The sequence below is a fragment of the Arvicola amphibius genome, chromosome 5 (assembly GCF_903992535.2).
Source record: "Arvicola amphibius chromosome 5, mArvAmp1.2, whole genome shotgun sequence".
NCBI classification, from domain to species: domain Eukaryota; kingdom Metazoa; phylum Chordata; class Mammalia; order Rodentia; family Cricetidae; genus Arvicola; species Arvicola amphibius.
In genome coordinates, this window is record NC_052051.1 from 2526348 (window position 1) to 2538767 (window position 12420).

General features: G+C 45.7%; 1 long non-coding RNA gene across 1 annotated transcript in view; it reads left to right on the top strand.

Annotated features, from left to right (window-relative positions):
* Positions 1 to 10823, top strand: part of LOC119813976 — a 34841-nt gene extending 24018 nt beyond the window's left edge. The window contains exon 3 of the long non-coding RNA XR_005285343.1: positions 10726 to 10823. This is a non-coding gene — a long non-coding RNA (uncharacterized LOC119813976). The remainder of the gene's footprint in view (positions 1 to 10725) is intronic.
* The last annotated feature ends 1597 nt before the right edge of the window (positions 10824 to 12420 follow it).

A 12420-nucleotide genomic window follows, 5' to 3' on the forward strand; every position in this document is an offset into this window, starting at 1 on the left:
CAGCCATACATTCCTGCTGCCATGACACCATGACAGATGGAGACTTTCTCAAACCGGGAGCTCAGACAAACCCTTTCTCCCCCAGGTTGCTTCTGTTAAGGTTTCTCAGCCAGCTGCCAAGAAGCAAGGTCGTGTTTATACCCGACCCCTTTGGGCTTTCTTGGATATTTCTGACTGTAATGACCACAGCACCCTTCTGAATGAGTATTTTTGAGCCTCTTGCTGTCTTGTGCCCCTCCAGTGGCGCTGGAGTGGTGATACCTTATTTATTGATTAATTCCTCTGTAGCCATCACATCATAGCCCGTGACAAATGGAGTTTGTCTAATGATGCTAGCTTTCCAGTGTGATAGTTAAGGGGATTATTTAATGAGGCTGAAGCCAATGTTACTTAACATAACATTACAGCGTTATTTAATAAAACAAATTTTAAAGCGATGCCGGGGAATTAGGTGCATAGCTCTCATTATTGTGAGGGGTTGCTGCATACCTAATTCTCCTGCCGGGCTGCGGCTCCTCCTCCTATGGAAATGAGCTCCCAAGCATCTGCGCAGAGCAGGCTGGCCACAGGTATAAATAACCACGGTGATGTTTCTTTGTGTATGCAGAAATTAGCCCTGACCCTGTAGAGGTAATGTCTGCATATAGATTCAATTTGACAATTAGTGGCATGTAAGGGTCATTACCAAGGAAATGAGGTAAACATCTAATTAGTTTTTATTGACTTTCACACCTAGAATGTAAATCTTGGGAACAGGTAGGGACTCATCACCCGCCAGGGCTTCCACACTGGCGTTTATGTGTGTTCAGTGCGATGGTTTATGTGTCCAGTGGCGGCTGCTGAGTGGGCAAGCTTGCAGGCGGTGCATTTTGCCTCAAACACAGGAGGAAAGAGAAGGCTCTCTTCTCTAACAAGCCTTGGGCTGTGCACGTTACTCTCTGGTGAGAAGTACTATAGAATCTGTTCAGACATTGGGAAAATAGTGCTAGACCAGAGGAAGCCTATCTCAGTGACCATAGCAGCACAGTAGGGGCATGTTGGGAGTTTGCCTAGCCTCTTAAGACTGGTCTTTAAATGTACAAGTAAGCACTTAGGACGGACAGAGATCTAAGGAAACCTGGGTTGATCAAAAGAGTAAACACACAAGTCTCTATACATTTGAGAAATGATGTCATCATAAGTCTTGTGTGTTCTATCCACTTCTGTCGACATCAGGGAGTGAGATGTAGTCTTCAGCTACATACCCGCTGAAATTACCAAGTGGATCACAAGATAACACAGCGGAGCCCATTTGTCTATATAATGTGGTGGAAGAGACTATGGAGTAGGCGTGTCCAGCTTTTAAAGGCCGTCTAGTGCATGCACACAGGGGCTTATGTAGCCACGCATACATAAATCATGTGACCACGCTGCATCTAGATCAAATAGGGCGTGAGGACCATGGGTGGCTATGTAAGTTGCCTGAACGCTTGATGGCGCATGAGCAGCCATGGAACCCAGAAGTGCCAGCTCTGGGGGTTGGCTAAGCATTCTGCCAGAATGCTGGCAACTTTGGGTGGTGGAAATGATAACACCTGCCTGGTACTGCCCAGCGCGGCACAGGACACCATAATCAGCCACTAACCATCTGAGATGGAACAGACAGATGACTTCATGAGCTGTTTCCAGAACAGGTGAAGAGGATGTGAATTTTACATACTGAGCCAAGAAGGCACCAAGGCAGGGGGAAGAGTTTATTCTCCAAGTCCCAGCCATCAAGTCTGGAAGGCACTGCGTACAATGTAAAGAAAATCAGCTCAGACTAAATAAAGGAAGTGTGACTTCATGCAGTTGGTATTAGGCACGTGGAAGTCATTAGTTAAAGGCCCCAAAGACGCACGCCCAGAATGTGTGTCTTACTTATGTGAGTACTTACGCTGTGTCCTGTGTGTGCCCAGTGTGGCTGGTCCAGGGGATGCAGGAGCTCACTGGCTAGTGGACTCGCGAGTTCCAGTGAGCAGGGAAAATGTCACTCATCTGTATTCATACCGACTCACTCACAGCACGATTCCCGCTGCTTCTCAGAGGGACTTTCCTTGTGCTGTGTGGGGGCAGCTGGGATCTAGGGTGGGTTAGACAAGATTCAAGTTTGTATCTCCCAGGGAGAAGAAACCCCCAGTAGTCTTTCCAGATTTTGGCTCTTCTTCATGCCTATCAGCTCAGCACTCCGCCTCTAAGACTGTGGAGCCTCAGTCCTGTCTGAAAGATGAGAAAAAGCATGACGTTGAAGGAGTCTCTCCATCCCCATGGAATCAATGTGATGGTTCAGCTTGCCCTCTTGAGAGAACATGGACGCTGGGCAGGTGCTATGCTGTCCAATTGCATGAAGAGTTTTCTCAGGCAAAAGTGGTGCACCCAAGGGACATACCTGCAAACTCATGCCTTCTGGAGAGGCGGTTCCAGCATGATGTCGGGCAGTTGTGGAGATGAGATCTGGTGCTGGTGTTGGCAGAGGCAGGTGGAGAGGAAAACACACTCTCCAGACATTTCTGGATCAAGTTGGGCAGAATTCAGTGACTTGATAGAGATATCGGGTGTCAGAGAAGGAAGCCTAGGAGGCTGGGTACTGGTTTGGGAATTGCTTTACTGTCCCAGAAACTGGGGTGTGTGAAGTTACCCAAGAACAAGAAGCTAGAAGAGGGTTGTTACTGTGTCAGGCAAGCCAGATAGGAGCGAGACCCCTCTTCCCAGAAGAGGCCCACATCCAGCCTGATGCGGAAGAGGGTCTGTGGGATGCAGTCACTCAAGTCAAGGGAAGAATGATGTACAGAAAGACCATATGCTGGCTGCACGAACCATTCCATGCCAAAAGGCGTTACCCACTCAGGAGATCCCCAGACTTGCAAAGCAAGGGCAGGAAGACCCAGAGGGCATGGGAGCAGATCGTGTATTCCCAAACTGGGAATGCTGGAAACAGGGGAAGGGCAATGGGACAGCAGAGCTCTTCAGGAGACGGCAGCGATTCAGGCCCAAGGCCATTTTAGCATAGAGAGGAAGGTGAGTATTTACTCCATCAAATAGGGGGAAGACTTTCCGTGGGTATAATCTGCACTCAGGCAGCCAGTCCACCAGCCAACTCTTAGTAACTCAAATAAACAGGAGTTTGAAGTCAGGAACATGAAAAAACTCTTTTTTAAAAAAAAATTTAGAATTATTAGCCACTGAAGGGAGAGGAATGAAATACATCTTAAGTTGTCACTTCCTAGCCACAGTGATCAGAACTGACTGAGGCGCGGACATCAATGGACGCTCGCAGCATGGGATGAAGAAGCCTGCTGAAGAGGTTGTCCTCGGCACCAAGAGCTCCAGTGTCACGGATCACTTACTAATTACTGAGGGCAAAGGAGAGCTTAATAAGCAAGGAGGCAGACACTTCCTGAGTGCGCTGATGAAGCCTCAGAGATGAACAAAGGACCACAATGGCTTCACAAACCCAATGGACTGCCCAGCAAAGGGGACACTGCATGAGAAATGATTGTCCAGGATCAGATCACATAAGTACAACTGAGGGGTCCTCTGCAAATTAATTACCCAGATGTACCAGGGCATCAGTGCCTTGTCGGGAAATACAAGTGAAGTCTAGGGAGCTATTCCGGATTCGAGGGGATTAAAGGAATCTTTGCAACCAAAAGAATTTCTGATCCTTAATTACCCTGAATTTTTTTCCTGGATTAAAAATTAAAACAGTTATAAAAAGAATTATTGAGACAATTGAAAGAATTGACTATGTAATTCATTTCAGATCTTAAGATCAGGTCTTCAAACCATCAACGAGGGGCGGGCACAGCGAGTTACATGGTGTTGCCATTAGGCAAGAGGAGGTTGCTTGTTTTTTCCCTGTTTTTCGTGTGTGTGTGTGTGTGTGTGCATTGTACCTATCTCCATGTGTACTCAAGTGTGTAGTATATCAATTTTGCAACTAGTGTGTAAGTATAAGATTTTATAAGTAACAAGTGTGGAAATGAGGGGTGAATCTGGAGGCTGTCAGATACCACGTGTCTATCAACCCGTATAAGTGACCTCTCAAAACACACGTAGGTGTGGATGTGAACCAGGAGGCAGGCGTTCTGAGATCTGAGCTGATCCTTCGGAAACGAGAGCACAGACTCATGAATATGCATGCCCAAGATTCTTTCGGTATATATAAAAAGAAAACAAAACAGTCCAGAAACAAACTGAGTATCCATCCATCAAGGATTAAAAATTGGGACATTTATAATGTGGAATTTTATGCAGCTATTAGAAAGGATGCCTCTGGCAGTGATGGGTGAGATATGACAAACTGTACGAAAGCAGCCACAGATGTCGATGAGGAAAACACTCCTTTAAAATGCATGATTCCTGGGGAGAAAGTAAGCTCTCCTTGGACGACAGCACTGATGGCTGCTGGGAACCCAGATCAGTGGCCCGGAACAGGCCAGAAAGGCTGGAGCTCAGAACTTCTCCACAGTGGTAAGAGCCCAACAGCCACTTCACTTTCCCGTCTAAATAAAAAGGAAGGTTTTTAACTTTAACATAGTAAAGTTATATATAAGGAAACAGGTATCAAGCAAGAATTATAGTTATAATATTTAGTGCATTTACTTTTGGCAAATTAAAGAACATATCATCTATCCTAACTTTGTGAGTCTAAAGTTTATATCTAATTTATTTTTTATCGTAACTAAGGAAAACTATAACTATCCATTCTTCAACTCCATCAAAGATTCCAGAAGGCTATAATATTACCCAAGTTAACAGGAAGTGCAGTGTAAGTAACTTCCAAAGTTCTAGCATTTACAGAGACATCTCGCTACCTGGACAGTCACCCAATCTTCAGCCTACAGGTCCATAGTATCTGGGAGACTTTTTCATGAAGCAGGAAATTTGAAAGGCTGTTTCGCCTATCTTGACAGTTTGACAGTCACTTCCTTCTGCGTCCTGCAGAATGTCTGGAAGTTTCTTCTGTGAAGCAGGAACCCTGAAGGACCATCTCACCTTTTGGAATGTTTAGCAGTCACTTTTCTGTGGGTCCTGCATGTCCAGTTCATACAATATACCATCAAACAGTCCAGGCAAGAGCAGTTTCTTGCCCAAATGGCTATCTTTGTCACATTGAAGGTAAATTCCATAATGAGGTTCTTCAATGCCCATCAACCTCTCTGAAGTAATTGGTACTGGCAGAAGCAGACATGTCTCACTGTCAAGAAAAGTCTCAGTTCTTAAAACATTTTAATGCCATATTCTGTAAGTCTTTGAAGTGTTGAAGATTATCTCACTGAAATATATCTCTGTATATTTAGAAAACCTAAATAACAGGAACTACAGTTTGGTTATTTTTGCATTTCTTTATTATGCATTGCATTTTTAAATGAGCTACATAAACAAAATACGTTGAACAAGAGTTGAAATACATATACACAATGTAACAAAATCGACCTTAAATTTGTACACCTTGCGCAGCACCCCCTGAATTACTAACTCCTCCAAGTGGACTGGAGTGGGTGCTCCCGCTCCTTGCCCTGTGCCAGTGCCCATCACTGTTCTAGCTGACCTTTCTGGGTTGTCCTTTCAGCACTGTGGGATTCTCAGTCCTCAGACGAATCCTTTAGGGATCCCCTAGCACCAGCCACTTGCTCTGTATTCTCTGACTCAAAGGCATGTTCTGTGTGAAGTGAAGGCTGTACACATCCACCTGGCCATGTACTTGTCCCTTGGCTTCACACACACACTTGGCCAAGGGCTTGTTCCTCAAGTGGAGTCCCTGCATCCTCTTTGTTTCTTGAACGTCCCACGAATTCAAGACTCGGCTGTTAAGAGTTCTGTGGTCATCAATGAATAGCATTGAGATGGGTGAGTGAAACAAACCAGCAAATGTAACAAGGACCGTGTTAGCCTTCTCATTAAAGAGGCTGCTAATAAGACTATGGCGCGCGGCACTTCTAATTAGTTAATTAAAATCTCCATCTGAGATGGGGATGAGCTGTAGAGAAATTTGGCCAATTAAACTTATTAATTGCTTCTTTTATTTGTCTGGTTGTTGTTGTTAAACTGGAACATATGTTCCATAAAAATGAATAAATAAATTGACACCCCTGCCCTACTGACCCCACCGTGTTGATGGTGCTGCCTCAGAGCCCACAGGCACTGCTGGGGCTGGCATGAACTCCACTTCTGTTTCCATGTTTGATCCCCATGGTCTCTATCCTTCAGCAGAGAAAAATAGAACTAAGTAGGGGTGACTAAGCTACTTATCAGCTGTACAAACTCACTGACAAGAATAGCATTGATGATAGCAACTCGGTCCCCACTCTCCTGATATCAACACAGCCCCCACTCCTGATATCAACACAGCCCCCACTCCTGATATCAACACAGCCCCCACTCCTGATATCCACACAGTCCCCACTCCTGATATCCACACAGCCCCCACTCCTGATATCAACACAGCCCCCACTCCTGATATCAACACAGCCCCCACTCCTGATATCCACACAGCCCCCACTCCTGATATCCAAACAGCCCCCACTCCTGATATCCACACAGCCCCCACTCCTGATATCCACACAGCCCCCACTCCTGATATCCACACAGCCCCCACTCCTGATATCAACATAACCCCCATTCCTGATATCAACACAGCCCCCACTCCTGATATCCACATTGTCCTCACTGGAGAGAGCAACATGGTCTCCATTCTAGATACCAACACAGTTCTTCCACTGCAGATATCAGCACAGCCCCCCCCCCCATCTCTTTTCTAAAGGCCTTGAGGTGTAGCACACTGCCCACTTACCTGGTACAGCTCTGTGGTTTTAGGTCATTTAGAGCTCTGGTCCAACATTATAGTCAATTTTAAATGCTTTATTATCCCAAGGACTTACACATCGCCTTAGCCTTCATCTTTCATCTTTGCAGCTCCAAAGCCGAGCCCTCAGCAGTCATCACTCTATCTTCTATCTTTTTAAAAGATGAATTTTATTTTTAAAGTGTGTGTGTTAATGTGTGTGCGTTTGTGTGTGTGTGTATATATCTAAGTGCAGTGCCCATGGAGACCAGCAGAGGGCGTTGGATATCCCGGAGCTACAGTTATGGAGGGTTTTAGCCTCCCAGCATGGTGCTGGGAACTGAACTTGTGTCCTGTGCAGGAGCAGAGCATGCTCTAACAGCTCGTCAGCTCTCTGTTTCCACAGGTAAACCTTCCTGGAGATTTCAAGCACGTGATCATACAGCAGCATTGAGGCAGGTCATGTATGTGGCAGTAGGCATATGTTCTTCACTCCCTTTATTGTGGACTATCATACTGTGTGGCTATATTAGGATTTATTTGTTGGAGGGAGGCCACCAGTAAGTTCCTGCCCGCTTAGCCCTGAAATAATCACACAGAAACTGTATTATTTAAATCACTGCTTGGCCCATTAGCTCTTGCTTCTTATTGGCTAACTCTTATATTAATTTAACCAATTTCTATTAATTTGTATATCGCCATGTGGCTGCAGCTTACCTGGTAAAATTCCCAGTGTCTGTCTCCAGAGGCTCTATGGTTTCTCCCTCTGACTCTGCCTTCCTCCTTCCATGCTATAGACCAAGCCAGTTCTTTATTCATTAACCAATAAAAGCAACACATAGACAGAAGGCCCTCCCACACCGTTTATTCCTTTGTTTTCTTGTTCCTACTTTCTGTCTGATGTGAGAAGCGCTGCTCTGAACACAGGACACCTCTGCACTAGGTAAATGTTCTCGCTCCCATGTCTGCACATGGTCTCTAGGAGTGGACTTTAATGGCTGGTTCATATGATAAGTTTATGGCTGACCATTTGAGTGGCCAAACCATGGCTGTTGCTTTAAGTCCCCACCAGTATTGTGTAAGGGTTTGTGTCTTTCCTCATTAGCTTCTGCTCTGCAAGTACCTGGTGTCTGTCTGAGAGGTTGATTGGCATTTCCCTGGTGGCTGAAGACACCGAGAGTCTTTTCATGGGCTGTTGCCCATTCATGTGTCTTCTTTGGAGAATCTGTCTATTCATATCATTTGCCAGTTTCTAAATTGAATCATTTGCCTTTTTATTATTGAGTTATAATAGCTCTTTGTATCACCTAGATGCAAGTCACAGCTTACACATGATCTCTCTCTCTCTCTCTCTCTCTCTCTCTCTCTCTCTCTCTCTCTCTCTCTCAACCTTTCCAATTTCCTTGTAGTCATTTAGTGCATAATTTTGGGGTGTTTTTGATGTGGGGTTCATCTGTGCCTCCTCTTGTTAATCTTCTTTTCCTCCTGCATCCAATATGAGAAATTACTGTCTAGAATAAGTTATGAGGATTTTCACTTTTTTCCACCCAGGGTTTTGCAGTTTTAATTTGTATATTTAGATTTTTATTTCATATTTTGCCGTGCACCACACCCCTGTGTCTGCGCTCTGTGCGCTATTACCCAGTTACCGAGCTTCGGGCAAGGGGCTGGAGGTTAAAATACACAGACACACACAGACAGACAGCGACAGGGTTCATCCTTGAATTCCCCAAGAATGCCCCCTTTATTGTGTTCAGGGGCAGATTATATAGAGATAGCCATGCCCCAGCCAAACCCACCAGAAACCACTCTCCTGCCACCAGGAACTCCTGAAGGTCTCGTGCTCAGAGCAGCTGTAGGCACTCAGATCAGGGGACTACAAGAAATTCAGGATCTGGGGTCTCACTGCTACCAACAATATTTATTTATTTTCTTAATACAGTGTATGGAAAAGTCCGGATGTATTCTTCTACACAGGTGTCCAGTTGTCTTAGCACTGCTCATGTTCTGTTCACTGAACTCTCCTGGTTGGGAGGGAACTGGCTGTTGTGGCAGGGCTAGAGCCACCAGCCAACCTGCCCAACCCTGGTGCTGACTGTCCTGACGACTGCAGCTCTGGACCAAGCTGTAACAGGGGAGGGCGTGAGTCCCATCTTTGTCTTCTTTTCAACTTGTTTTGGAGCAACCATTAGCTATGTGGAATCCACTCTACTACTGGACACAGCCTACCTCTAGCCAAATGTGATGCTTGTCAAGGATGCCCCTTTCCTTTCCGTCCTACACTACTCTCCTGGGCTCTGCTGACCACTATCAGCTTTCTGATTTAGTGTGTGTATGTGTGCGTGTGCACATGTGTGCGCGCGCGCACATGTGTGTGCGTGTGTATGTGCACATGTGTGTGCATGTGTGCATGTGTGTGTGAGAGAGAGAGAGGGGGGGAAGGGATGGGGAGAGAAAAAGGATGAGGGCAGGAGAAACAGAGAAGGTAAGGGAGAGAGGGAGAGAGGGGGGGAGAGAGAGCATGGGAAGGTCAGAGGACAGTTTGGGGAGTAGATTATGTTCCCTGTCATGTTTCTGTTTTGTGTTTCCTGCATGACAGCTGGCCCACTAGCTTCTTGGTGGGTCTCTGTCACAAGTGCGGAAGCTGTATATAGGCACCACCTCACCTCATACTTCTATTTCCTGGAATCCAGCTCAGGTTTTAAGGTTGTCTAGCATCTACTGTAACTAGTTGAGTACTCAACTTTCTATCTGTCTAAAAAAGAACAGTTTTTTCTTGGTATTTCTGGATACCTCAATAGGCCATCTGTGTTTTAGTGTCAAATTCTAAAGGAAAAAAGAATTAGAGTCTGGCAGCTGGTGTGCTGGAAACAGCAGCATCCTAGCAAAGGTGAGCCTGCAAATCTGGGATTGAAGGGTCTACTCACTTGGTCATCTTGGTTTCTTCTGATAATGTTCTATTGTATTCAGAATGCTTATATCACAAAGCTTTTGGTAAAGTATGTTTTTGTGTCTTTTACTAGTCCAGTGCTATTAAGAATGGAAACATTTTCTCACTTTTCTGTTGATGTGTTTATTGTTATTGCATAAAAAAGCAATATATGTCTGGTGCCGAATTTATATTTTATATATACTGGATTATATATTATTTCTATAAATTTTGGTTTCTTAAGATTTGAATATACAAATTAAGTTATCTGCCAGAAGAGATTTTTTTTTTCCAATCTACAAGTCACACATTTGGTTTTCTTGTTTGATTGCTTTGGCATCATTCTCCAGTGCAAGATGGGGAGAAGCTGTAAGAGCAGAGACCCCTTCACAGGGCTCCTAATGAGCCACGCTGGCTGAGAAGTCCTTTATCAAGCCAGGGAAGAGTCATACTGTTCCCACTCCCTACCACATTCTTGTCGTGATGGCTAAGTCTTGGTGGAAGCTTCCGTGTTAACTGAGATGATCTTACAGATTTGTGGGTTTTCCACCCTACTGGTTTGATGTGTTCCATTAGTTGATCCTCAGAAACAAAACCAGACATGAGTTCCAGGAATGGCCTGGCTGCTCACAGTGTGTGCTGCTCACAGTGTGTGCTGCTCACAGTGTGTGCTGCTCACAGTGTGTGCTGCTCACAGTGTGTGCTGCTCACAGTGTATGGTCCTTTCTGTATATTGCACCACTGGGTTCATTTTCATTTGGCTGGGTACACAATGCAAAGTATGAAGGCCTTCATGAGAAAGTTGCATGCTGAGCTTTTTCGTTGTGCTGTGGCCAGGTTTTGAGCCAGCCACTCTGGTCTCAGCGGTACGTTAGAAAGTGTCACCTCTGCCCCGTGAAGACCTTTCAAGCACTCAGTGGCTCTTCTCTGTGAGAACGCTCACACCAGAACTTGAGGTCACGGAAGTTCTTTCTGGCTTTGTGTTTTACAGGAGCCCACGGAACTCCATTCCATCTTGACTTAAGGTCAGAAAGTTCAAGCTTGTTCTTGCTCTTCAAGGTCAAATAACAGGATGTCTGACCAAAGGTATGGTTACTAGATGTTCTGAGAATTAAGGAGGGATTATCCTTGTTTGCTCCTTGGACCGTGGTAAGGAAGTCTTTTGCTCCCTGCCTTCTGCTTTGGGTATAAAAGGGCGATGAGAAATAAAGCCAGTGCTGCGGTACTCACTGAGCGTCCTGGGTTCTCTTTTCTGCCTTCTGTCTCGTTCTTTCTTAACCACCATGCCTCATTTCAGGTACTGTTGTATAGGTCAGTTCCAACAGTGTTCTAGAATCTGAACCTCCAGGCAGACAGCAGGCGTGAGAAGAGAGTTGAAACCCCACCTGGTGATCCTCCTGGAGGCCGGAGAGGTGAGAATGATCCATCCAGGGAGGAGGCACTGTGAGGACTAGAGAAATGACCCGCCCCTGCTTCATGGGTGAACCACCCGGACAGGCAGCCAAAGCCCCAGAGCATGCTGGGTCCCAGAGCAGAGAGGACCTAGCTGTTCTTGTGAGGCTAGGCGGTGTGGTGCTGAGAAGGGACACTGCCAAATTCCTGAGGTCACTGGCCATGGCTAGAGACGTAAGTGCAGGAGCAGGGAGGTCTCTAGGTCACGGTTGGGGAAAGGGTTCTCGGCAGCGGACTGTCTCAGTGTCAGGCTGTCTAGAGGCCCTCTCCGGCCACTGCCATCTTCTTTGTACATGTTTAATTGTAACCACAGGACTGAGTATACGTGAAACAGGCGGATACATCGTTCTTCATGTTTGAGTGGATAGAACCTGGGACCAGACATCAGATTACCACTTGGAAAAATGGAGGGCATTTTGTTTGTGACATGCATGCTTGGCCAGGGTTCACACCACCCATGCTCATTGGCAAATGCATGCCTCTGACGGTGAGTGGCAAGGAAAGACCCCGGGGTGGTTGTCTTCGCTTGCTGTTGCCACAAACAGGTGACCACCAACATCTCAGCTGCACATGAAAATTAGTTCCTGGAGTCTGGGAAGACAGCTCAGTTAACCAAGTCCCTGCTATGTTGACTTGAGGATCTGAGTTCAACCTCCGAGGATTTTAGGGAAAACAAACAACAGGTGTGGTGGTGTGAGTTCTTACAGACTTCCTGCCATTCAGTTTAGCTGGACTGTCAGGCTCCAGATTTAGTGAGGGACTTTGCTTCAAAACAGGGGATGGGGAAGCAACCTAGGAAGATACCCAATGTATGAACTGTATACACATGTGTATACAGAGGCACACACATCTGCCTTTACGTGTGATCCTACAAAAGGATAGGTACACAAGACACACACACACAGTCCTGATTTCCCATGTATCTGTGCATTGATTGGGGTGGTTTGATGGTCTCTTCTGGCTCTGCTTGGTCTTTTTAAACAATTGTCTCAGGCTAAAGGCTACATACCATCCCATGGACCACTTTCCACTGTTCAAATCAAACGTGACCAAATTGAAAGCCTAGTAGTGAACCTGATGTTTATTAGAAGAAGCTGAAAAGCTGTAAGCAAGGCTGTGTTTGGGGAGCGGGAAATAAAGAATGTAAATTAGTCTGCAAAAGAAAGAGCAAGAGAGAAAGAGGAGGGAGGGAAGGTGGGAGAGAGGGAGGGAGGGTGAAAATGTGGGGATGAGG